The sequence below is a fragment of the Pleurodeles waltl genome, chromosome 4_2 (genome assembly GCF_031143425.1).
Source record: "Pleurodeles waltl isolate 20211129_DDA chromosome 4_2, aPleWal1.hap1.20221129, whole genome shotgun sequence".
NCBI classification, from domain to species: Eukaryota; Metazoa; Chordata; class Amphibia; order Caudata; family Salamandridae; genus Pleurodeles; species Pleurodeles waltl.
In genome coordinates this window covers 21,514,402-21,542,143 of record NC_090443.1, presented here as the reverse complement: position 1 = coordinate 21,542,143, position 27,742 = coordinate 21,514,402, and the positions used below count along the sequence as shown (strand labels likewise).

Below are 27,742 nucleotides of genomic sequence, written 5' to 3'. Positions count from 1 at the left end.
TTCTGCTGGATCACTCTGGATTTTTTGCCTTTTGCTGACTGTAGAAATCAGTTTACTTTACCTTTGCTAATCAATGGTAAATTACTGTTCTCCCTTTCAACATTATGAAATTGGTATACACCTAACTGAATATTTCACTTTCCTATAAGTCCATAGTATATGGTATAAAGCGTACCCAGGGCCTATAAATTAAATATCATTTGTGAACTACAGCACTCATTGCGTCATTCACTCCAGTGACAATGCAAACATGACTGCAGGTCTACCATGTGTGGCCTAGCAGTTTTAAAACTGTGAATTTGACATATCAAAAGAAAAGCCCTTTTGACAGGTCAAATTCCTTTAAACTATTTATAAGTTACTTCAAAATAGGCATTATTGTCCTTAAGGCAGGGTGCTTGGTATTAAAAAAAGTAATGTAGAAATTTAAAGTTAGATTTGTCCCTACAGTGAAAAAGCCCCAAAGGCTGTTATCACTGTAGCAAGACTGGTTGTTCCAGGAAGAAAACACTGGGTAACATTATTACATTTAATAATACTAAGTTTGGTTTGGAAGCAGATAGAAACGTATTTCAAAGACTCTTTTTTAATAGATATTCAAAGTTCAATTTAAGGGTCAAATTGAATTTTGTATAGTTTTTAAGGAAAGGGTTCTTTTAGGACATCACATTTTCCCTGCCTAAAGGTTTTGGAGGCCCATTCACATGAGCAGGAACAGTCACCTGGCATCTGAGTAGCCCCTTTGATGAGATGTGAAATGGCTAACAGGACAGGGAAAAAAAGCCTCTGGGTGTGAAGTGGTGTTATGCTCCCTTGACAGGATGGCCTGTAGCTGGGCCCAGGAAGTTGCTTATGTTCAAAGAGGCCTACCCTGTCACAAGCAGTTGTAGCTAGCACCTAGGCCTGCCCCTTCTTCTGCCCTCCAGCCAGGGAGGCTCCAATCAGACTGGGCCTGTTTTTGACATTAGTGTAAACAAATCAGCTTGACATGTCTGCTGGGGTTTTACATATAGCTCATGGGGCACATTTCGAGGGGTGAGGACAGGGTGCTAAAATTAGTCTTGTGTATCTACTGTCTGGTTGCAGGAAATGCTATGTTCTATTTCTGCATTTGTTGTGGGTAAAGGACCTGTTTAAACTGGGTTTCAGATGTTGTGGGAGGCACCTGGATTACCATAGGAGACTTACCACACAAACATACCCTCAGAGCACACATTTAGAGTGGCCTAAGACTTTTGCTATCTTAAAAATGCCTAAACTGAGTAGGGTTAGCTCTGGGAACCTTTAAACCTATTTGTTAGGCCATACCCATGGGTCATTCACACCCACTAGCTTGTGTCTGGCATAAATGTGGCATCTCCAGGCACCAGCTTCAGAACTCTCCTGGGCGTGAGGATGATTAGTAGAGGATTGAACCTGCTGTTTGCTACCTGAGAAAAGCCCTGGAGAACTGGACCAGCTCTCTCTTGTACCTAGGGCAAAGACTTAGACTCCAAGGGTCATAAGTCTGACCTCCTGTTCAAGCAACAGGGATACAACAAGCTACAAGAGATTTTCTGCAGCCGCCCAGCTGACCAGTGGGAACTGGACCTGGAGCAAACTTTGCCTGACACTATGTGAGTCTCTAAGGGCTTTTTTATGAGCCCCTAGCGCCACTGGAGCATCACTTTACGTGACGCCCCAATGGCGCTAGCCTCAGCTCCATATTTACAAGGAGGTGTAAAAATACTTTTGGTGGCTTTATACCTCCTTGTAAATATGGGCCCCTCCGATGCAGTTATCTGCGCCATAGAAGCGTGCAATGGGTGTTGCTGTGGACGTGACACAGCAAACCCATTGCATTTTGACGCTGCCTCAGATTTACAAGATTTCGTAAAGCTGAGGCAGCGCCAAAATCTAACGTCACCCCCAGGGGTGCCATTAGCAAGGCACAACGAGGAGGAATACTTTTATTCCTCCTTGTTTTTTGCTTTTTCTATGCGTGCTGCATTCTGGTTTGGCTCCAACTGTTTTAAGGCTCATAGACATTTATTCCCAGCATGTAAAGCAGTTCCAAGAAATTCTGATTTGGCGCGCAGTTGGAGGAAGAATGTTTTATTGGCCCAGAAAAGAGTAATAAGGGAGGAAGCTTATCAAAGTACAGTTATGGCTAGTAACCTTAAAAACAACAAACTGTTCTGGCAGACTGTTGATCTGAATTATTTTGATGACTCTTCTAGTGTCTTTGATACCATGCGTGCTATGACCCTTGCGGTCCTGTGTGGACTCTAGACCGGAATTATGTAATCTGATGGGAGGTGTTAAGGTGTGGTTATGAAAGTTATGACGCAATGCATGCAGAGTGAGAAAGTGTGCTGAAGAATAAAGATGTTTTTTACAGAGCTAATTGTGTGGCACATTCATTTGTATGCTCCTGGGCTGGGGAAGACGCTACAAATGGCGATGAGTAGGAGGATACGTGGCCCAAAGAGCAAAGCTGCTCTCCCTGAGAGTTTGCAAAGGTGCAGCAAACTGCTTGTGCATGCCAGGTGTACCCTAAATCAATGTAAAGCAGCCTGCAATTGGCATATGTGGAGTCAAAGCCCTACTACTGCCCAGACACAGCCATAGAAGAAGTCAAAGGCCCTGCAGTGGAGTGCATACTAAATGTCCAACAAAAGCCCGCTGGTAAAGCTGAAAGAAGAGATACTGCGCTCTGCCACAACACAGAGCCATCACCAATACGAAGCAAATGCTAAAGGCAGTGACCACCCGGTACAAAAACAAACTTACCAGCACATGCGACTAAAGCACCACATGATCTAGAATCAGATAAGATGACCAGACTCAAGCAACGGGGTGTTGCGTGAAGAGGCTGCCAGTCCTGCTTTGCAAGAAGAATGCTGACTAAACAGCATGTACTCTAAATAGTGACAGAAGGGAGCGCAAAGTATGACACAGATACATTCCTATAGTGACCACCTTTATCTGACACTGCGAAGAAACAGAACATTGGTGCCAGGTAGACTGGATGGACTGAAACTCTCGATGACTTCGTAGAAGATAATAAGAAATAATTAAATATTTAAAAAAACTTGCCGGTGATGAAGTAAAAGAAGTGCTAAAAAAGTCTCACAAGCTGATGCAAAATCATACCGAAAAATAAAAGAAACGTTAGATGGCAAGTTCAGTCTCATGCTGAATGTCGACTACGAGAGGTAAATCTTCAACGAAGCACAACAACAAGCTGGTGAAACGATGGATGAATTTGTTGCGAAACTTGATGCACTTTTCAAACACTATAAGTACTGCGACTTTAATGATGAGGAAGCCATGTGCCTTATAGTCAATGATGGATGCTTTTTAGGCTCCTTCAGAAGATGCATGTTGAGAGAGACACTCAATTTAGAGAAAATGCTAATGGCTGCAAGAGTAGAAGAACAAGCAGATCGATAAGCTGCTGATATAGAAGCGGGAACACCGCAAAATGAATCAGAGTTAATCATGAAAAGCAAGCAAAAGCACAAAATACCTGCACAGAAGTCAACACCTCTGAATAGAAAAAAGTTATGCTTCTGATGTCGGTTTTCATTTCTCCATGAAGGTAAATGTCCAGTCATAGGACAGACATTCAAAGGCTGCGGGAAAGAAAACCACTTCATAACTGTCGGCTAGGTGAAAGAGAAACCAAGGGGCATATTTATACTTGTTTTGTGCCGAATTTGTTTATATTTTTTTAATGAAAATGTGATGCAAAACTAACTCCATATTTATACTTTGGCGCTAGACACGTCTAGCGCCAAAGTTATGGAGTTAAAGTAATTTTAGTGACGTGGAAAACTACCTTGCGTCAATGAGATGCAAGATAATGCGTTCCTGTGCAAAAAATGACTCTATGACCTTAGCACCATATTTATCTCCCGGTGCTAAAATCACGCACAGGGGGAGGAGAGGTCAAATAATGGGTCAGGGCAGGCGTTAGGGGGCCTTTAGGTCTTTTTCCATGGTGGAACAAGCCCACAGGTGCCCTCCCCAGGCCCCCAGGGACACCCACACCAGAGGGAACACCAGAGGGACAGCGGAGGTTGGGGGACCCCATCCCAGGTAGGTATAGGTAAGTACAGGTAAGTCTTTTTTTTATGTGCCATTGGGGGCCCTGAAATGGGCCTCCCTACATGGCACTGGGTGCAAAGGCCATGCCCAGGGGACCCTGGTCCCCTGTGTTGGCCATTGGGGTGGTGGGCATGACTCCTGTCTTTTCTAAAACAGGAGTCATGTGGTATGGATGGTTTTGCATCAGAAAATGACGGTGGGCTGGTTAGAGTCATTTCTTTTCAATCTAGACTGCCTAACGTCATTCTTTGGTGCAAAACCCCCCTTCTCCCATACTGCCACCCCAACCTGGCTAACGTCATTTATTATTTTACGCTAGCGTACTCTTTGTGCAGGCTTGCACCATCCCATAAATATGGTGCCCGTCTAGCGCTCAAGAATGGTGCAAGCCGGTGCAAAACATTTTGATGCAAAACTGCATTAGTGCAGTTTTGCACCAAAAAGTATAAATATGCCCCCAAATCCGTCACAGCTAGAAGATAAAATAGATGCTGGAAGATTCCAGAAGCATTCTCGCCATGCCCACAAGGCCAATAGGCAACATCAGTTGCGAGGAGTTGAAACCAAGCAGTTGATCATCATCAAATTCATCATACAAAGGCTCTTCAATATCATTATCAAGAGTTAGCGAAGAAGACGGATGTGCGTTGATGATATGGACTAAGGAATGGCAGGCACATGTAGGATTAGCTGCTTGCTAAGAAGATCAAACGTCAAAAGAGAATCACCAAATGAAGCGGCAACATTCATTTGGACATTGTCCTAAAATCACATTAAAGTTAAAGGTGAATGGTTGCCCCATAACCTTCATTATATACAGTGGTGCATCGATTAACTTCATGCCAGTAGAAAAGTTCAATAGTCTGTCTCCGGTGCCATGCCTTACTCCATCAAACATAAAGGTATACATTTGGGCAGGTTCTCAACCGTTATAGAGTCAAGGGTCATTTACTGCAACTTTGTGACACAAAATGAGATGAGTGATGGCACCAATTCATGACCTTCAAGGAACTTTATCTAGTGCATGCTTCCTTAGCTTTGCCACTACTGCTGACATGGGACTGATATTTATCAACTACAACATCCGTGCTCAGGCTGAAATTGTGAGTCAGTGCCAGTTGTTGTTTTATAGACTAGTAGGACTGAAAACAATGAAAGTGCAACTTCATATTAATGAGGACATTCACCCTTTTGCACAAAGGCACCATAGAGTCGCTTTTCATTTACAAGCAGCTGTTGAGAAAGAACTAAAAACACTGTTAGAGCATGACATCATTGAACGCTCCACTGGTTCTACGCTGTGGGTTTCTCCCATAGTTGTGCTGCCAAAAAAGGACAGTGGAGATGAAGTGCGCATTTGTGTTGATCTGCTCCAGGTCAACAAAGCTATCAGGAGAGAAAGAATCCTGTTCCACATATAGCAGACATGATCATGCAGCTGAATGAAGCCACAATCTTCTCCCATCTTGACCTTAACAAAGGATACCATCAACTTGAGCTAGAAGAGTACTGTAGGTGCATTACTACTTTTTTGACTCATGTTGGTTTTTTCCGATACAAAAGACTGAGTTTATGAGTATCTTTGTGCTGCGGAGACATTTCAAGATGTTATTTGCCAAATAATTCAACCTGTTATGCATGCTTTCAATTACAGTGATGACATGCTGGGATTTGAGGCAACACAAAAGGAGCATGACAAGGTTCTTACACAAGTGTGCCAATTACTTGCTGATGCAGGTCTCCCTGTGAATGCAGCAAAGTATGAGTTTCACAAAACCAAACTTACATTCTTTGGCATGTATTCTCTGATGTGGGAAAGACTCCTGACCCAGATAAGGTGAAAGCACTGTCACCTATCTGCCCCTCTCTACAAGATGTAACCATGCTACAATTATTCTTAGGGTTGGCCAGTTATTGCTCAAGGCATATTCATGACTTTTCCACAGTGAGTGTCCCATCGAAGGACTTAACAAAGGCGAATGTCCCATTCCAGTAAGCTCCTGATTGTAAGCACAGTTTCAAAGACATAAAACATGCTATTGAGAATGCTACTGAAATGGCCTATTTTGATCCCAAGTTACATACTGAGATCACAGTAGATGCGAGCCAGTGGGGCAGAGGGCAATCCATGCTTAACACAATGACCATCCGAATACCTAGAGACACATTGTGTCCTATGCCAGTAGAAGGCTGTATGAAACCGAACATGCCGAATGTCAGACGGAGAAGGAGAGTCTGGCCGTAGTGTGGGCCTGCAAACACTTCCAAGTATTTCTATATGAGAAGCTTTTCACTATCATTACCAATCACCAGACATAACACACTATGGCGGTCATTATGAACATGGCGGGAAAGACCGCCGACCGCCGTGTCGGCGGTGAACAGAATCCCGCTGGTGGCGGCGAATGGAAACCCGCCATATAATGATTGAAAAACACAACCCTGCCAAAAAATCCCAGACCACCACTCCCGCCAGGCACACCCACATCCCGCCCTCCAAATAATGATGCACAAATCACCTCAGCGGACAGTGGAGGTCGGACAACCATTGGCGGCTGCGACCACCACGGGCAGCAAGTGGGCCCAATAGCAACAAGTGCACACATTGGCTAGGCCTATCACCCACACACCTGACACACATCCAGAACACCATAAAACACCCCCAGACACACTGCGCAATCCCTTGCAATGAAACCAGGACCAGAAGACGGAGAGCACCAGAGCCCGACAGAGAACCCTAGCATACAGGACATGCATATCGACCCACACAAGAGCACCCATACCCCGTCCCCGGTCCCGACGCCATCCACCACCCTCACCATGTCCCCCCAAAAAATCCATGCTTCACCGAAAGGGAGCTAAGGACCATGGTGGAGCCACAAATTTTCGGGTCTATGGTGCAGCACACACCCATTGCGCGGAAATTGGAGCTGTGGCAGACCATTGTCAACATGGTGAATGCAGTGGGACACCATCCACGCACCAGGGACGACATCCGCAAGAGATGGAATGAACTGCGGGAGAAGGTCCGTGGCATGGCATGCAGGCACCACATCGCAGTGCAGAAGACTGGGGGAGGACCGCCAACAACACCATCCGACTACACCGACTGGGAGGAGAAGGTACTCGCCATCCTGCACCCAGAGGGACTCACTGGACTCACTGGAGGAATGGATTCGGGTAAGTCATCTACAATTACCACATATACAATACATCTGCAATGCATGCAACACCCCACCCAGCCATTACCCACCACATCCACCACCCTGCATTACCCACAACCCACTACCAGGCCCACATCACTCCCGCTGTGCACAGCCACCCACCCTTGGACGTACCCACAATGGAATAATACCCCCACCACAATGTAACCCCACCACTGCCACTAAATGCAATGTCCACCTCACAAAGGCACCCTGGAAGGCCACTGAAAGTCACACCAGCACAAAATTGCACAGTGCTGTACACCTCAAACCCTCAGGCATATGTAACAGACATGTCTATGTTCTCCAGCAGGCACCACCACCCATGCAACCCTAATGGAGGGGACAAGGAGTGCCACATCACTCCAGGGAGACAGAGGCACATCACAATACCTGGGCGAAGGACCCCTGGACACTGGTGAGCAGGCAGGCCCCTCACATAGCCTTGGATGCTCACCATGCAGCAGTCCCACCCAGGAACCCACTGTCACCCCTAACACCCAGTCAAGACCAGCAGGCCAGGAGAGGCGTACCCACACCAGTGGACCCAGGGCACAGACAGGTGGAACACAGCTACAGAGACCACAGTCTCCCACTACCAGAGTACAAGTGGCACGTCAAGACCTGCTTAGGGGACACAGGCACAGTGGGCTATGGCATGTTTAAGTGCCCCAGTGGGTCAGGGGGCAGGGCACCGGATGGATGCAGCAGCCCAGGACGTCATTGCAGAGGTATTGGGGGCCTACCAACATACCCAGGACGGGTTGGCACAGATTGCGTCCACTTCGGAGCAAAGCCAGAGGATACAGCAGCAACAACACCAACAGGCCATGGAGCAGTGGAAAGAACACAATGCCACAATGGCCACCATTGCTGGAGCACTGCTGCAGTTGGTCAAAAACAGTCAGACACCCACACCGGACAAGAGGCCCCCACAACAGCCCTGGACAACCAGCAACAGATGACGCAAGCATCAGAAACAGCACAGGAAATACCCTCCCTGGAATCAGAAGGGCCAACCATGCCACCCCAAGAAGCTCCACAGCAGGCGCCCAAACATAGGGCCTGATTCTAACTTTGGAGGACGGTGTTAAACCGTCCCAAAAGTGGCGGATATACCACCTACCGTATTACGAGTTCCATAGGATATAATGGACTCGTAATACGGTAGGTGGTATATCCGCCACTTTTGGGACGGTTTAACACCGTCCTCCAAAGTTAGAATCAGGCCCATAGTCTCATGCCAGGATATGGCACTGGAAACCCAGCTAAGAACAAGCCCCACTCCAACAATTGACACTGCTACTACTGCAAAGCAACCATCCCACCCATTCACCCACAACACTTAGCTGAGGGCAAATTGAAGTACTATACTACAAATAGGACCCACCTATGGCATCCAACAGGGCTGCCCCCAAGGACACCTAACCCTTACGACTTCTATCACTGTATATAGCACAATTCACTGTATTCAACCAATAAAACACATTTCTCACCTGTAACACTGTCCCCTGTCTTCAATGTTGAACGAAGTGGAGTATGGATGCAACTTGCAGAGAACAACTTTATTGTCAATTTGTGCTTGGTGGTGGTAATGTGTGTTTCAAATTATGCAAGGAGGGAATGCATATATTGTCTGTCAGTACAATGCAGAAGAGGTCCATGTCTTGCCTATCATGACCAATCCCCCCCTATATGACATGGCACACTGACAGTATCAGTCACTAACCACAAATACAGGCTTAAGTCCCAGACAGTTATTGGAAGTAGAGTTGTATCAGTTGGTTCCTGGAATTGACATCTTCCCCTTCCTCATCCTCACCATCACTCTCCTCACCTCTCTGAGGTAACTGATCAGGACCTATAGCACCCTCCACCTCCAAAAGGGGGATAGAATGTCTCACAGCCACGTGGTGCTGTATGCAGCAGGCCACCACTATTCTACACACCTTATCAGGCCCATAGGCCAGGGAACACCCAGAGATAAGTAGACAACAGAATCTAGCCTAGAATATGCAGTACATACCAATTGGATGTTCATGGAGTGAAAGTTCTTCCTGTTTTTGTACACCTGTTCATTCACTCTTGGGCGGATAATAGCTATGTGGGTGCCATTGATGGCACCTATGACATGGGGAATGTTTGCAAAGGCATAGAAGTCAGACTTGATGGCAGGAAGGTCAGAACTGTGGGGGAATTGCACATAGGATTACAGATGTTGTACAAATGCATTCAGAAATCTTGTCAGTACCTGGCTGAACATTGACTATGAAAAACCAGCACTCATGCCCACTGTCACTTGAAATGAGCCTGTGGCCAGGAAATGGAGTGCGGAGAGCATCTGCACCTCAGTTGGAATGGCATGCTGATTATGATTTCCGGGAGTCAGTGCAGGATCCAGTAATGCACATAGGTCCTGAATAGTTGCACGTGTGAGTCTGTAAGTGATAATGATCTGACGCTCAACCATGGTCCCCATATCCACAAGGGTCGGTACCTATGAGGGGTTAAAAAAAGGAGTGATGTGCACACATACATTGGCATATTTGCCAAATACATGCAGTGCATTGTTCATAGTAGTGTCTATACAATAACTGCAACCTGACAGATGTACATGTACATCACTAGGAGGGAGCAGAGTAAATCATATTTGCTAATATACGCAATGGATAGAGGCCTAGGTGCTTCATGTGGCTAGTAGGCCCTGCATTGTGAGTAGTATGAATTTCAAGATGTGTAGGTGATGGCAAAATGTCTGCCCACTGTAGTTCTGCCCCTTCATTGTGGAAGTGACCTAATAACGCTAGTGGTTGACGTCACAGCGTATGGCGGTGTTGACTGCTGTTCGCACCCTCAATGGCTAACATGGATGCCAATGGGGAATCCTGGTATATCATGATCGCTGCCAGCGGTGACGGTGCATACTACCGCGGAACGTATGCGCGTTCGTCATCATTTGATCACTTGACTACCAGATCTTGTGTGGACAGGTACTCCACTCTGTGTACGGCTGTCACCTGCCTCTGGTTATGGATGTTCCACGTGGTGCAGGGGAAAGGGCCCCGGCCTTCACCCAGGAAGAACTGGAGAAGCTTGTGGAAGGGGTCCTGCCCCTGTACGTCAGACTCTATAGCCGGCCAGAGGTACAGGTGAGTCTGGGTTTGGGGGGCACTGTGTGAGTAATAGATGGAGTGGATTGCACATATGTGTGCTCTTTTGAGCCAGGATGGGCCATGGTGCATGGAATGCTGCGCGCCACTGTCCTGCATGTCTGAGAGTACTGTCAGTCCTATGTTTGACAATCTGCCAGCTGTTCCCATTGTGCAAGTGCCTGGCCTCTGTGTTCCATTTCTGTGTCACCCTACTATGTCAGCGCCCACCAGAAGAGGGCACATTGGCATGCCATTGCCAAGGAGGTACGGACCCTGGGGGTCTACAACCGGTGGAGCGCCCACTGTCGAAAGAGGTGGGAGGACCTGCGGCGCTGGGCGCGAAAGATCACTGCGGCCCAGTTTCCCTGGCCATTCCGTTCCCCCCTCCAACCTCCTCTACCCCTTCCAGCACCCAACTCCCTTCACCCGTCCAAAGCACACAATCAGACTGGCTTACAGGCACATCAATACACAGGAAGCACACTTCAAAACACAAGCACCACACCTCCCACCATAAGCATTCACACAGCCAACAGACACCTGCACACACAACAACGTCCACTTCCCCCAGTGTGCCCACCGCTTCCACCTCCTTGTCTGTCCCCTCTACATCCACACCCTCATGCACTGCACCTTCACTCACTGTCACTGCTCCTCTTCCTGCACTCACCACGACAGCAGACAGCCATACATGCACCCCATACACCACACGTGCACTCACCACCTCTACTGTAGTTGATACATGCAGCACACTCACCAGACTTTCAGGCATCCACCCAACATACATCCACACTAGCTGTCTGTCTTCTCCCACTGTGTCCACTCCCCACCTCCCAAAAACACACAAACGCACCAAGAAACCCATCCATCAGACATCCACCACACCACAGCATACTGAGCAGCCTGTAGGAGGCTGGACTGGCTTGTAGTGAGTACCAAGGGGTACTTACACCTTGCACCAGGCCCAGGTATCCCTTATTAGTGTAGAGGGGTGTCTAGCAGCTTAGGCTGATAGAAAAGGTAGCTTAGCAGAGCAGCTTAGGCTGAACTAGGAGACGAGTGAAGCTCCTACAGTACCACTAGTGTCGTATGCACAATATCATAAGAAAACACAATACACAGATATACTAAAAATAAACGTACTTTATTTTGATGACAATATGCCAAAGTATCTCAGTGTGTACCCTCAGTATGAGGATAGCAAATATACACAAGATATATGTACCCAAGACCAAAATATGCAGTAATAGCAATAGAAAACAGTGCAAACAATGTATAGTCACAATAGAATGCAATGGGGGAACATAGGGATAGGGGCAACACAAACCATATACTCTAGAAGTGGAATGCGAACCACGAATGGACCCCAAACCTATGTGACCTTGTAGAGGGTCGCTGGGACTGTAAGAAAACAGTGAGGGTTAGAAAAATAGCCCACCCCAAGACCCTGAAAAGTGGGTGCAAAGTGCACCTAAGTTCCCCAAAGAGCACAGAAGACGTGATAGGGGAATTCTGCAGGAAAGACCAACACCAGCAATGCAACAACGATGGATTTCCAGACGAGAGTACCTGTGGAACAAGTGGACCAAGTCCGAAAGTCACGATCAAGTCGGGAGTGGGCAGATGCCCAGGAAATGCCAGCTGTGGATGCAAAGAAGCTGCCACCGGATGGTAGAAGCTGAGGATTCTGCAAGAACGACACGGTCTAGAAACTTCCCCTTTGGAGGATGGATGTCCCACGTTGTGAAGAGTCGTGCAGAAGTGTTTTCCCGCAGAAAGACCGCAAACAAGCCTTGCTAGCTGCAAAGGTCGCGGTTAGGGTTTTTGGATGCTGCTGTGGCCCAGGAGGGACCAGGATGTCGCCAATTGTGTGAGGAGACAGAGGCGGCGCCCAGCAAGAAAAGGAGCCCACTCAGGAGCAGGCAGCACCCACAGAAGTGCCAGAACAGGCACTACAAAGTGGAGTGAACCGGAGCTCACCCGAAGTTGCACAAGAGAGTCCCACGCCGCCGGAGGACAACTCAGGAGGTCGTGCAATGCAGGTTAGAGTGCCGGGGACCCAGGCTTGGCTGTGCACAAAGGAAATCCTCGGTGAGTGCACAGGAGCCGGAGTAGCTGCAAAACACACGGTTCCCAGCAATGCAGTCTAGCGTGGGGAGGCAAGGGCTTACCTCCACCAAACTTGGACTGAAGAGTCGCTGGACTGTGGGAGTCACTTGGACAGAGTTGCTGAGTTCAAGGGACCTCGCTCGTTGTGCTGAGAGGAGACCCAGAGGACCGGTGATGCAGTTCTTTGGTGCCTGCGGTTGCAGGGGGAAGATTCCGTCGACCCACGGGAGATTTCTTCGGAGCTTCTAGTGCAGAGAGGAGGCCGACTACCCCCACAGCATGCACCACCAGGAAAACAGTCGAGAAGGCGTCAGGATCAGCGTTACAAGGTCGCAGTAGTCGTCTTTGCTACTTTGTTGCAGTGTTGCAGGCTTCCAGCGCAGTCAGCAGTCGATTCCTTGGCAGAAGGTGAAGAGAGAGATGCAGAGGAACTCTGATGAGCTCTTGCATTCGTTATCTAAGGAATTCCCCAAAGCAGAGACCCTAAATAGCCAGAAAAGGAGGTTTGGCTACCTAGGAGAGAGGATAGGCTAGCAACACCTGAAGGAGCCTATCAGAAGGAGTCTCTGACGTCACCTGCTGGCCCTGGCCACTCAGAGCAGTCCAGTGTGCCAGCAGCACCTCTGTTTCCAAGATGGCAGAGGTCTGGAGCACACTGGATGAGCTCTGGGCACCTCCCAGGGGAGGTGCAGGCCAGGGGAGTGGTCACTCCCCTTTCCTTTGTCCAGTTTTGCACCAGAGCAGGGCTGAGGGATCCCTGAACCGGTGTAGACTGGTTTATGCAGAGATGGGCACCATCTGTGCCCATCAAAGCATTTCCAGAGGCTGGGGGAGGCTACTCCTCCCCAGCCCTGACACCTTATTCCAAAGGGAGAGGGTGTAACACCCTCTCTCTGAGGAAGTCCTTTGTTCTGCCTTCCTGGGCCAAGCCTGGCTGTACCCCAGGAGGGCAGAAACCTGTCTGAGGGGTTGGCAGCAGCAGCAGCTGCAGTGAAACCCCGGGAAAGGCAGTTTGGCAGTACCTGGGTCTGTGCTAGAGACCCGGGGAATCATGGGATTGTCTCCCCAATACCAGGATGGCATTGGTGGGGCAATTCCATGTTCTTAGACATGTTACATGGCCATATTCGGAGTTACCATTGTGAAGCTATACATAGGTAGTGACCTATGTATAGTGCACGCGTGTAATGGTGTCCCCGCGCTCACAAAGTCCGGGGAATTGGCCCTGAACAATGTGGGGGCACCTTGGCTAGTGCCAGGGTGCCCACACACTAAGTAACTTAGCACCCGACCTTTACCAGGTAAAGGTTAGACATATAGGTGACTTATAAGTTACTTAAGTGCAGTGTAAAATGGCTGTGAAATAATGTGGACGTTATTTCACTCAGGCTGCAGTGGCAGGCCTGTGTAAGAATTGTCAGAGCTCCCTATGGGTGGCAAAAGAAATGCTGCAGCCCATAGGGATCTCCTGGAACCCCAATACCCTGGGTACCTCAGTACCATATACTAGGGAATTATAAGGGTGTTCCAGTATGCCAATGTAAATGGGTAAAATTGGTCACTAGCCTGTTAGTGACAATTTGGAAAGAAATGAGAGAGCATAACCACTGAGGTTCTGATTAGCAGAGCCTCAGTGAGACAGTTAGTCATAACACAGGTAACACATACAGGGCACACTTATGAGCACTGGGGCCCTGGCTGGCAGGGTCCCAGTGACACATACAACTAAAACAACATATATACAGTGAAATATGGGGGTAACATGCCAGGCAAGATGGTACTTTCCTACACAACCCCCCCCAAACGAAGGACAATAAGACTAGCCATGACCTGATGAGTCTTCATTGTCTAAGTGGAAATATCTGGAGAGTCCATCTGCATTGGAGTTGGTACTCCCAGGTCTATGTTCCACTGTATAATCCATTCTCTGTAGGGATATGGACCACCTCAATAATTTAGGGTTTTCACCTTTCATTTGTTTTAGCCAAAGTAGAGGTTTGTGGTCTGTCTGAACAATGAAGTGAGTGCCAAACAGGTATGACCTCAACTTCTTCAGTGCCCAGACCACAGCAAAGGCCTCCCTCTCTAAGGCAGACCAATGCTTTTCTCTAGGGGTCAACCTCCTGCTGATAAAAGCAAAAGGTTGATCCTGGCCCTCAGAATTAAGTTGTGATAAGACTGCCCCTACCCCTAATTCAGATGCATCAGTTTGGACAATGAATTTTTTGGAGTAACAGGGGCTTTTCAGGACAGGTGCAGAGCACATGGCCTGCTTCAGCTCCTCAAAAGCTTTCTGACAGCTAGCTGTCCACAATACCTTTTTAGGCATTTTCTTAGATGTGAGGTCATTAAGAGGGGCTGCAATGGAGCCATAGTTCTTTATGAACCTCCTGTAATACCCAGTGAGGCGGCCTAAGAAGGCTCTCACCTGGGTCTGAGTTGTAGGGGGAACCCAATCTATAATAGTTTGGATTTTCCCCTGAAGTGGTGCAATTTGTTCTCCACCTACCAGGTGTCCCAGATAAACCACTTTCCCCTGCCCTATCTGGCACTTTGAAGCCTTGATAGCGAGGCCTGCCTTCTGCAGGGCCTGCAAAACTTTTCATAGGTGGACCAGGTGATCATCCCAGCTGGAGCTAAAGACAGCTATATCGTCTAAATATGCTGCACTAAAAGCTTCCAGCCCTTGCAGGACTGTGTTCACCAACCTTTGAAAAGTGGCAGGTGCATTTTTCAATCCAAAAGGCATTACTGTGAATTGGTAATGGCCTCCAATGGTTGAAAATGCAGTTTTTGCTTTTGCATCCTCTGATAACTTGATCTGCCAATACCCTGCAGTTAAATCAAAGGTGCTTAGATACTTGGCAGATGCCAGTGTATCTATTAGCTCATCTGCCCTGGGGATAGGGGGAGCATCAGTTTTTGTTACCTGGTTGAGACCTCTATAGTCTACACAAAACCGCATTTCCTTCTTTCCATCCTTGGAATGAGGTTTTGGTACAAGTACCACAGGAGAGGCCCATGGACTTTCAGAGTGCTCAACCACTCCCAGTCCAAGCATTTTCTGCACTTCTTGCTTTATGCAGTCTCTGACATGGTCAGGCTGCCTATAGATTTTACTTTTGACAGGCAAGCTGTCTCCAGTATCTATAGTGTGCTCACACCAAGAAGTGGTGCCTGGCACAGTAGAGAAGAGCTCAGAAAACTGACCCAGCAGATTTATGCAGTGGTCTTTCTGCTCAGCAGTCAGACAATCTGCCAAAACTACACCTTCCACTAGAGCATCTTGTTCTGTGGAAGAGAAGAGATCATGGAGAGGGTCACTCTCTTCTTCCTGTCCCTCATCTGTTGCCATGAGCAGGGCGAGATCAGCCCTGTCATAATAGGGTTTTAGGCGATTGACATGGAGCACCCTAAGGGGACTCCAGGCAGTGCCCAAGTCAACTAAGTAGGTGACTTCTCCCTTCTTTTCAACAATTATGTGGGGTCCACCCCATTTGTCTTGGAGTGCTCTTGGGGCCACAGGCTCCAAGACCCACACTTTCTGCCCTGGTTGGTACTGAACCAAAACAGCCTTCTGGTCATGCGATTGCTTTTGGAGCTCTTGGCTGGCCTGAAGGTTTTTACTGGCCTTTTTCATGTACTCAGCCATCCTAGATCTTAGGCCAAGTACATAGTCCACTATGTCTTGCTTTGGAGCTTTTAAAGGTTGTTCCCAACCCTCCTTAACAAGTGTTAGAGGACCTCTTACAGGGTGTCCAAATAGGAGTTCAAAGGGGCTGAAGCCCACTCCTTTTTGGGGTACCTCCCTGTAAGCAAAAAGGAGGCAAGGTAACAGGATATCCCATCTCCTGCAGAGTTTTTCAGGGAGTCCCATTATCATACCTTTGAGAGTTTTGTCAAATCTCTCCACCAGTCCATTTGTTTGTGGATGATAGGGTGTGGTGAACTTGTATGTCACACCACATTCCTTCCACATGGCCTTTAAGTAAGCAGACATGAAATTGCTTCCCCTGTCTGATACCACCTCTTTTGGGAAGCCCACCTTGGAAAAGATTCCCAGGAGGGCCTTTGCCACTGCAGGAGCTGTAGTGGTCCTTGGAGGAATTGCTTCAGGATATCTGGTGGCATGGTCCACTACCACCAAGATAAACCTATTGCCTGAAGCAGTAGGAGGGTCAAGGGGGCCAACTATGTCAACCCCTACCCTTTCAAAGGGAACCCCAACCACAGGCAGTGGAATAAGGGGTGCCTTTGGAGTGCCACCTGTCTTGCCACTGGCTTGACAGGTTTCACAGGACTTACAAAATTCCTTTGTGTCCTCTGACATTCTAGGCCAATGAAACAAGGGAACAAGCCTGTCCCAAGTTTTCATTTGCCCCAAATGTCCAGCTAAGGGAATGTCGTGGGCTAGAGTTAGGAGGAACTTTCTGTACTTCTGAGGAATCACCAATCTCCTGGCAGCTCCAGGTTTTGGATCCCTTGCTTCAGTGTACAAGAGGTTGTCCTCCCAGTAAACTCTGTGAGAGTCACTGGCATCCCCATTTGCTTGTTTGACAGCTTGCTGCCTTAGACCCTCTAGTGTGGGACGGGTATGCTGTGCCACACTCAGCTCCTCCCTGGCAGGCCCCCCTTCACCCAAAAGCTCAGCAGTGTCTGCTTCCAGCTCCTCTGGTGTAGGTTCTGCACAGGGTGGAAATTCTTCTTCCTCAGAAGTTGAATCCACTGTAGAGGGAGGGATAGTAGGTAGTGATTTACCTTTACTAACCCTAGCTTTAGGGAGCACTTGGTCCATTCTTCCAGGATCCAAGTCACCCTGTCCTTTTTGCTTTTTGGCCTGAGCCCTGGTTAAAGCATGAATATGCCCTGGAATGCCCAGCATTGCTGCATGAGCCTCCAACTCCACATCTGACCAAGCTGATGTCTCTAAATCATTTCCTAGTAGACAGTCTACAGGTAAATCTGAGGCAACCACAACTTTCTTTGGACCAGTAACCCCCCCCCCCAGTTGCGATTTACAACAGCCATGGGGTGGCTAAGTGTGTTGTTATGAGCATCGGTTACTTGGTACTGGTGCCCAAGTAGGTGTTGTTCAGGGTGGACCAGTTTCTCTATTACCATGGTATCACTGGCACCTGTGTCCCTGTAGGCCTGAACCTCAACACCATTTATTAGGGGTAGTTGCTTGTACTTATCCATATTAAGTGGCTAAATCAATAGCCCCCTCAGAGACTAACACAGCCTCTGTGGTCTCCCTAACAAGACCAACCCCAACTAAATTACCAAAAGTGAGCCCAGCTACTCCCTTGGATTGGCTATTAGTAGGTTTGCTCCCGCCACCACTGCTATTACTAGGGGCACTAGGTGTAGCAGCAGGGGTTGTAGTGGTAGGAGGCTTGGTGCTTTTCTTTGGACAGCTGGGATCTGTTGTCCAATGGCCTTTTATTTTACATAAATAGCACCATGGTTTCTTTTCTTTGTTTTGATTTGAAGAGGATTTGGGCCCACCACCCCCACCAGAGTGTTTTTGTGGGCCTGATGAAGACTCATTTTTAGATTTGTCCCCACCCTTGTCAGAAGACTTACCATCCTTCTTCTTGCCATCTTTGTCACCCCCTGTATGAACTTTTCTGTTCACCCTTGTTCTGACCCATTTGTCTGCCTTCTTTCCCAATTCTTGGGGAGAGGTCAGATCAGAGTCTACCAGGTACTGGTGTAACAAATCAGACACACAATTATTAAGAATATGCTCTCTCAGGATTAAGTTATACAGGCTTTCATAGTCAGAAACTTTACTGCCATGTAACCACCCCTCCAAGGCCTTCACTGAATGGTCAACAAAGTCTACCCAGTCTTGTGAAGACTCCTTTTTGGTTTCTCTGAACTTCATCCTGTACTGTTCAGTGGTTAAGCCATAACCATCTAGGAGTGCATTCTTAAGAACTGTAAAATTATTGGCATCACTTTCCTTTACAGTAAGGAGCCTATCCCTACCCTTTCCACTGAAAGATAGCCATAGGATAGCAGCCCACTGCCTTTGAGGGACCTCCTGAACAACAAAGGCCCTCTCAAGTGCAGCAAACCACTTGTTAATCTCATCCCCCTCCTTGTAAGGGGGAACTATCTTGTGCAGATTCCTAGAATCATGCTCTTTTGCAGGATGACTATTTGGAATACTGCTGCTGCCACCATGGGTTTCAAAACCCAATTTCTGTCTTTCTCTTTCTATCTCCAAGGACTGCCTATCTAAATCCAGCTGTTGCTTCTTGAGCCTCAGCCTGGATTGTTCCACTGTCAATCTATTGAGCTCCCTTTCTAACACTCTGTCATCAGGGTGGGTGGGTTGGGCATGTCTTGAAACAGAAGAATGGTGAGAATGAACAGAGGGAGACCTGGCCCTAACAGATGGCACACTAACATTCTGGCCTACAGAAGTGACACTTCTACTGTGATGAGAAGCAACACTATTACTGTGATGTGAAGCAACACTTTTACTGTGATGTGAAGCAACACTTTTACTGTGATGTGAATTTACATCAGTACCGGCTATGCTAGGGGGCCTGCTAAGGGGCAGGTTGGAAAGATTCCCTCCCAAATCTTTTGCTAGGGGTGCCCCAGAATCAGAGTGGGAACCATCAGCTAATTTCTTACCAGAAGTGCCAACAAAGGTCTTATCTTGTTCAACTAGCATGTTAACTAATAGTTCTCTAGAGGGAATCTTCCCTACCCCTAAACCTCTTTCTACACAGAGACTCCTTGCTGCCTTCCAGCTAAGGTGTTCATAAGCAGTCTTGGACAGATCCAGAGTTTGACCTGTACCAGACATTTTAGAAAGTGTTTAAGGGATGGAAAAAGAAAGAAAAAGTTTTTAGAACTTTTTAAAGAACAGAAAAAAAAACTTTAAAAACTTTTAAAGAACTTTTTGAAAGTTTAGAGGTACTTTTCAGCACTTTAGAAAAGAAGTGAGAGAAGAAAAGCAAAACTTTTTGGTTAGGTGTACATACACTGAACTTGTTTTGTATATTTTTCTCTTATGAAAAGTATAATGACAAAAGTGGTAAGTAGTTGCAAAGTACTTATCCCGTCGCTGCTTCCAATGTAGGAGGCTGGACTGGCTTGTAGTGAGTACCAAGGGGTACTTACACCATGCACCAGGCCCAGGTATCCCTTATTAGTGTAGAGGGGTGTCTAGCAGCTTAGGCTGATAGAAAAGGTAGCTTAGCAGAGCAGCTTAGGCTGAACTAGGAGACGAGTGAAGCTTCTACAGTACCACTAGTGTCATATGCACAATATCATAAGAAAACACAATACACAGATATACTAAAAATAAAGGTACTTTATTTTGATGACAATATGCCAAAGTATCTCAGTGAGTACCCTCAGTATGAGGATAGCAAATATACACAAGATATATGTACACAAGACCAAAATATGCAGTAATAGCAATAGAAAACAGTGCAAACAACGTATAGTCACAATAGAATGCAATGGGGGAACATAGGGATAGGGGCAACACAAACCATATACTCTAGAAGTGGAATGCGAACCACGAATGGACGCCAAACCTATGTGACCTTGTAGAGGGTCACTGGGACTGTAAGAAAACAGTGAGGGTTAGAAAAATAGCCCACCCCAAGACCCTGAAAAGTGGGTGCAAAGTGCACCTAAGTTCCCCAAAGAGCACAGAAGTCGTGATAGGGGAATTCTGCAGGAAAGACCAACACCAGCAATGCAACAACAATGGATTTCCAGACGAGAGTACCTGTGGAACAAGGGGACCAAGTCCGAAAGTCACGATCAAGTCGGGAGTGGGCAGATGCCCAGGAAATGCCAGCTGTGGATGCAAAGAAGCTGCCACCGGATGGTAGAAGCTGAGGATTCTGCAAGAACGACACGGGCTAGAAACTTCTCCTTTGGAAGATGGATGTCCCACATTGTGAAGAGCCGTGCATAAGTGTTTTCCCGCAGAAAGACCGCAAACAAGCCTTGCTAGCTGCAAGGGTCATGGTTAGAGTTTTTGGATGCTGCTGTGGCCCAGGAGGGACCAGGATGTTGCCAATTGTGTGAGGAGACAGAGGGGGCGCCCAGCAAGAGAAGGAGCCCACTCAGGAGCAGGCAGCACTCGCAGAAGTGCCAGAACAGGCACTATGAAGTGGAGTGAACCGGAGCTCACCCGAAGTTGCACAAGAGAGTCCCACGCCGCCGGAGGACAACTCAGGAGGTCGTGCAATGCAGGTTAGAGTGCTGGGGACCCAGGCTTGGCTGTGCACAAAGGAAATCCTCGGTGAGTGCACAGGAGCCGGAGTAGCTGCAAAACACGCGGTTCCCAGCAATGCAGTCTAGCGTGGGGAGGCAAGGACTTACCTCCACCAAACTTGGACTGAAGAGTCACTGGACTGTGGGAGTCACTTGGACAGAGTTGCTGAGTTCAAGGGACCTCGCTCGTCATGCTGAGAGGAGACCCAGAGGACCGGTGATGCAGTTCTTTGGTGCCTGCGGTTGCAGGGGGAAGATTCCGTCGACCCACAGGAGATTTCTTTGTCGCTTCTAGTGCAGAGAGGAGGCAGACTACCCCCACAGCATGCACCACCAGGAAAACAGTCGAGAAGGCGGCAGGATCAGCGTTACAAGGTCGCAGCAGTCATCTTTGCTACTTTGTTGCAGTGTTGCAGGCTTCCAGCGCGGTCAGCAGTCGATTCCTTGGCAGAAGGTGAAGAGAGAGATGCCGAGGAACTCTGATGAGCTCTTGCATTCGTTATCTAAGGAATTCCCCAAAGCAGAGACCCTAAATAGCCAGAAAAGGAGGTTTGGCTACCTAGGAGAGAGGATAGGCTAGCAACACCTGAAGGAGCCTATCAGAAAGAGTCTCTGATGTCACCTGCTGGCCCTGGCCACTCAGAGCAGTCCAGTGTGCCAGCAGCACCTCTGTTTCCAAGATGGCAGAGGTCTGGAGCACACTGGAGGAGCTCTGGGCTCCCAGGGGAGGTGCAGGTCAGGGGAGTGGTCACTCCCCTTTCCTTTGTCCAGTTTCGCGCCAGAGCAGGGCTGAGGGATACCTGAACCGGTATAGACTGGCTTATGCAGAGATGGGCACCATCTGTGCCCATCAAAGCATTTCCAGAGGCTGGGGGAGGCTACTCCTCCCCAGCCCTGACACCTTATTCCAAAGGGAGAGGGTGTAACACCCTCTCTCTGAGGAAGTCCTTTGTTCTGCCTTCCTGGGCCAAGCCTGGCTGTACCCCAGGAGGGCAGAAACCTGTCTGAGGGGTTGGCAGCAGCTGCAGTGAAACCACGGGAAAGGCAGTTTGGCAGTACCCGGGTCTGTGCTAGAGACCCGGGGAATCATGGGATTGTCTCCCCAATACCAGGATGGCATTGGTGGGGCAATTCCATGATCTTAGACATGTTTCATGGCCATATTCGGAGTTACCATTGTGAAGCTATACATAGGTAGTGACCTATGTATAGTGCACGCGTGTAATGGTGTCCCCGCACTCACAAAGTCCGGGGAATTGGCCCTGAACAATGTGGGGGCACCTTGGCTAGTGCCAGGGTGCCCACACACTAAGTAACTTAGCACCCAACCTTTACCAGGTAAAGGTTAGACATATAGGTGACTTATAAGTTACTTAAGTGCAGTGTAAAATGGCTGTGAAATAACGTGGACGTTATTTCACTCAGGCTGCAGTGGCAGGCCTGTGTAAGAATTGTCAGAGCTCCCTATGGGTGGAAAAAGAAATGCTGCAGCCCATAGGGATCTCCTGGAACCCCAATACCCTGGGTACCTCAGTACCATATACTAGGGAATTATAAGGGTGTTCCAGTATGCCAATGTAAATTGGTAAAATTGGTCACTAGCCTGTTAGTGACAATTTGGAAAGAAATGAGAGAGTGTAACCACTGAGGTTCTGATTAGCAGAGCCTCAGTGAGACAGTTAGTCATAACACAGGTAACACATACAGGGCACACTTATGAGCACTGGGGCCCTGGCTGGCAGGGTCCCAGTGACACATACAACTAAAACAACATATATACAGTGAGATATGGGGGTAACATGCCAGGCAAGATGGTACTTTCCTACACCACCTGCACCCACTACACGCACACCTACACCCCATTCATCAACTCGCTCTGCCTCCACTCCCACGCCCTCATCCACGGCCACCCCAATTGCTCCCAAGAAACATTTCCTCTCCCGTGCAGACCTGTTACAACCCACTGGTCCACCCCGTCTTGTCCCCAAACGTGCCCACCTCCTTGCCCTTTCCGCTCCTTCCACATCACAGCCCACCCCAGTCCAGCCTTCCCATTCCCGTACACCTTCCCCGGTGAAGAAGAAGGACCGCTCAGAGCCTAGGCCATCCAGCTCCACCCGAGCCCAACAGCCCCCATCCCCTTCAAAGGAGAAGCCCACCCCCCTCCCCAGCCCCATGCCCCCCTCGCCCCCTTCCATTAGGGGCCTGGATCCCCAAATGGCACCCCGTTCAGTGGAGTACCCAGCACTTGTGGGAGTCAGGTGTGGGTCAGGTGTGACCAGTTGTGGCCAAGGACAATGTGCATTTAATGGACTGGCCATTGGCCCTGTTGGCACTGTTTAGCTCAGTGAGCTACTAATTAAAGTTTCTGTGTGGCCTGTGTTTGCGCTGCACGCAGTTACACCCTGGTGTTTGTTTTAATTTTTTATGGGTTTGGGGCTATTGTATGTACTATGGTCAAAATGCAGTGGCCTTCGGTCGGGTACATACCTCTTGGTGTGGGGTGTATTACTTGTGCTGCTCGGAAGGGTTGGGGGGGCGTTGCAGAGTGGGTGGAGTGGGTGGGTAGTTAACTGTGCCCTTTCCTCCCTTGTGTCGTAGGTTTCAGTACTTACCGTTGTCATCTTCGTCAGCGGTCTCTGTCGTGTAGGTATATGGCAAGGAGCAAGGCTGGCATGATCAGCAGCTCTCTGTCCATGGCTGCCGCTGCACGTTTTGTGGAACTCCGGTGAGTCTTTCCTTCTATTTGTTTCATTTCCGCCTGGCTTTGTGTGCCAGTGGTTCCCGCCCCGGAACTGGCGGCGGAATGGTGGTTCATAATTTGATGGGCGGGTTGGGCCTTTCCGACGGCCTGTGGGCAGACTCTGTCGTCATCAGCGGGACTCCTTTCCTGGGGGTGGGTGGTGCACGGGATGCGTGTGTGTTGTTTGGTTCATTATTTGGCGGTCCGGCCCGCTCCTCTGTTGGCGGTTTCTACCACCGGCGGAGCGGATCGGACCGCCATGTTCATAATGAGGGCATATATTTGGAAACCCAAAAGTTAACATGCCCTCTCGAATCGAGAGGTGGGGGTTGAGACTGCAAGAGTATGACTATGTGATTGTACACAAACCAGGAAAAGGCAAAAAACCCACAGATTACTTTTCATGAGTGCCACTGCATCACCACAGTTTGACATCCAAAATGGCTGAAGAGTATCTCAACTTAATTTGGAGGTCCAGCACACCAGCAGCTCTTTCCATTGAATAGGTTATTGCTGCTACCAAAGCAGATAAAGACATGCTCATCCTCAAAGACCTCATCACAACACTGTCTTACAAGACAAGTATTCAACCTTTTGCTGATGATGTTGGATTTCAAAAATAAAAAAATGTACAGGATAAGCTATCCATAATGAGAAAGGGTATCATATTGAGAAGCTCGAGAATTGTCATACCTGAGAGCTTGAGACAGCAAGTCATTGATCTAGCCTGTGTAGGATATTGCGGCACTGTAGCCACCAAAAGAGCTTTAAGAGACTGAGGGCCTCATTCTGACTTTGGCGGGCGGCGGAGGCCGCCCGCCAAAGTACTGCCGTCAGAATATCGCTGCGCGGTCAAAAGACCGCCGCGGTAATTCTGAGTTTCCCACTGGGCTGGCGGGCGACCGCCAGAAGGCCGCCCGCCAGCCCAGCGGGAAACCCCCTTCCATGAGGATGCCGGCTCCGAATGGAGCCGGCGGAGTGGAAGGGGTGCGACGGGTGCAGTTGCACCCGTCGCGAATCTTGGTGGGGCCCTGTTAGGGGGCCCCTGCAGTGCCCATGCCATTGGCATGGGCACTGCAGGGGCCCCCAGGGGCCCCGCGACACCCGTTACCGCCAGCCAGGTTCTGGCGGTCAAAACCGCCAGAGCCAGGCTGGCGGTAAGGGGGTCGGCCATGGAGGATTCCCCAGGGCAGCGGGAAACCGGCGAGTCCGTTTCTGACCGCAGCGGTACCGCCGCGGTCAGAATGCCCATGGATGCACCGCCAGCCTGTTGGCGGTGCATCTGCGGTCGTTGGCCTGGCGGTAGTCTACCGCCAGGGTCAGAATGACCCCCTGAGTGTGGTTCCCTGACCTGGATCAATAAGTTGAGAGAGAGCTAAAAGCATGCCATCTTTGTAGCTGTTTATCCCCCAAGGTGATACATTATCCATTGACATTGTCTGAACTTCCTGCGCATGCCTGGGAGAGGGTTGCAGTTGATTTATTTGGGCCTCTAGAAAATGGGCATCATCTCATGGTAGTCATTATTGAATACTCGCGTTTTCCTTTGGTGGAAGACTTATCATTGACAACCCACGAAAAAGCAATCGAGCGGCTTGATGACATCTTTGCAGCATGGGGTATCCCTGCTATTCTCTAATCTGATAAAGGCCCACCTTTCAATAGCAAGGAATTCACAGAGTTCCTTGGTTGACTCAGTGTTAAGAATCAAAAGAGTACACCTCTCTGGCACCAAGCAAATGGTGATGTTGAATGATTTATGGGCACCATGGAGAGGGCAATTCAGCGAGCACAGATGAAGAGAATCAATCTAAATCAAGCCCTGTGCCCAGTCCTTCATGCCTATCAATCAACTCCTCACTCCACAACTGGTAAGAACCCTGCCACCTTACTATTTGCGAGAGCCATCAGAACCAAGCTACCACAATGGATATTAAACCGATCATTGAATGCTGATAAGGTTCCGGTAAGGTATCTGGTAAGGATACCTCTCAAAAGTGCAAAATGGAAACATATGCTGATCAGAACTGACATGCCCAGGAAACAGACTTTGAGAAAGGGGACTGGGTACTGGTCAAACAGAAATGAAAGCGGAAAATAGACACTCAGGCCCTGATTTATACTTTTTGACGCAAAACTGTGCTAATGCAGTTTTGCATGAAAAAGTATACCGCCGGCTAGAGCCATTCCAAGATGCCGGCCAGGTGTCATATTTATGGAATGATGGTAGCTGGCAGTAAGGCCCGGCTAGCGTCCTGAAAAAGGACGCTAGCCTGGTGGGGGAGGTGTAGGGGAAACAGGAGGTTTGCATCAAAGGATGACGCTAGTCTGGTTAGAGGTATGAAAATGCCTCTAACCAGACTAGCGTCATCCTTTGATGCACAATCCCCATGGACATGACTCCTGCCTTAGTAAAGACAGGAGTCATGCCCACCACCCTAATGGCCATGACCAGGGGACATATGTCCCCTGGGCATGGCCACTGGGCCCAGTGCCATGTAGGGGGACCCAGGTTAGGCCCCCCTATAGCACTTTAAAATTAAAATATTCACCTGTACTTACCTGGGATAGGGTACCCCCATCCTCTGGCATCCCTCTGGTGTGGGTGGGGGTGTCCCTGGGGCTAGGGAAGGGCACCTGTGGGCTCATTCCATGGTCTCTGGCTATAGAAATAGGCCCACAGGTCCCCTAATGCCTGACCTGACCCAGGTGTTAAATAATGGCACTAACCAAGCTTAGCACCATTATTTAAGGCCCTCTTCCCCCGTGCTTGATTTTAGCATGGGGAATTAATATGGCGCTAAGGCCATATCGTCATTTTTTGCACAGGAAGCCTACCTTGCATCTCATTGAAGCAAGGTAGTTTCCCGCAAGCACAAAATGACATCAACTCCAAAACTTTGGCGCTAGAAAAGTATAAATATGGAGTCAGGTTCGCGCCGTATTTGTGTAAAAAAAATGATGCAAATTTGGCACAATAAGGGTATATATCTGGGCCTCAGTTTGCATGTCCCTACTCCCAAAGGGTCGACAGCAAACGACACATGGTGACAGTGCCCCATCACGGAAAATTCATCACACAGACTTATCACACTTTAAACACTTGCCTCAATGTTCCTCAGCTCCTGTGATCACAAGTGAGGCGACCCCGTCTGAACGTCTAGATCACACATCTGAGCCTGTGCAATCGATGCAGAATGACACTGCTACTCAACTACCTGATACCAGCCAATCCGCAACCCAGCGCTAGCGCCTCAGCGACTCATTGCTGAAACATGATGCTAAACTTGTTTGTACTTTTTCTTTAATGAAGGGGGAGCTATTGTGTCTTTTAGATCATGCGCACTAGAACCCTTGCAGTCCTTGGTTGGCTCCAGACAGGAATTACGTAATTTGACAGGAGGTTTGTTATGAAAGTTATGACGCAGTGTGTGCAGAGCGCCAAAGTATGTTGAAGAATAAAGACACTTGTTACAGAGCTCCATGTGTGGCATATTCATTTGTATGCTCCCTGGCTGGGCAAGATGCTACAACTCTCATGATACAGGCCTTGACACAGTGATCACCCCGGATGATTGGGTTAGATATTTTACCCCGTGTACTCATGATCTGCTCCTATTGAGGGTCCCTTTCTCACTAAGGCATAAGCTAGAAATTCTATGGCTTTGTGTGCTCCTCTGTTGACCTTCACCGGCCTAGATATAGGTCTGGATGATGTCACAGATGCTGTTAACAGATGCCCGGGTAGGAAAGCTCCAGGGCCAGATGGGACAGCTGTGGATCTTTTTAAGTCAAATATGCCTTTGTGGGCTCCCATTTGGACAAATGTTTTGAAGGCCTTGTTAAGTACTGGTACTCCAAAAGCTTGGTCCCATGCAAATATTTGCCCATTTTTGGGAAGGGATGCAAAGGGAACCCACAATGTTATCTTCCAATATCACTAATCAACTCTTTTGCAAAAATAATATGTAGGATTTTACTAGAGTGACTTCATACTTGGGCCAATGAAAATAACAGTCTTTCGGAGTTGTAATATGGGTTTCACATTGGCCTAGGGACAACTGAGCAATGCCTCAATCTTTATCTTTTGATAAATAAATATACAGTGGCCAAGGAAGAAATTATATACTTAGCTGTCATGGACTACAGTTTGGCGTTTGACTCTTTAATAGATCCAAATTCTGGGA

The 27,742-nt window shown here is 48.3% G+C and overlaps 1 protein-coding gene across 3 annotated transcripts in view; it reads right to left on the bottom strand.

Annotated features, from left to right (window-relative positions):
* DENND1C (DENN domain containing 1C) overlaps positions 1-27,742 on the bottom strand; it is a 292,565-nt gene that overhangs the window by 158,090 nt on the left and 106,733 nt on the right. The gene's annotated exons all lie outside the window — the stretch shown is intronic.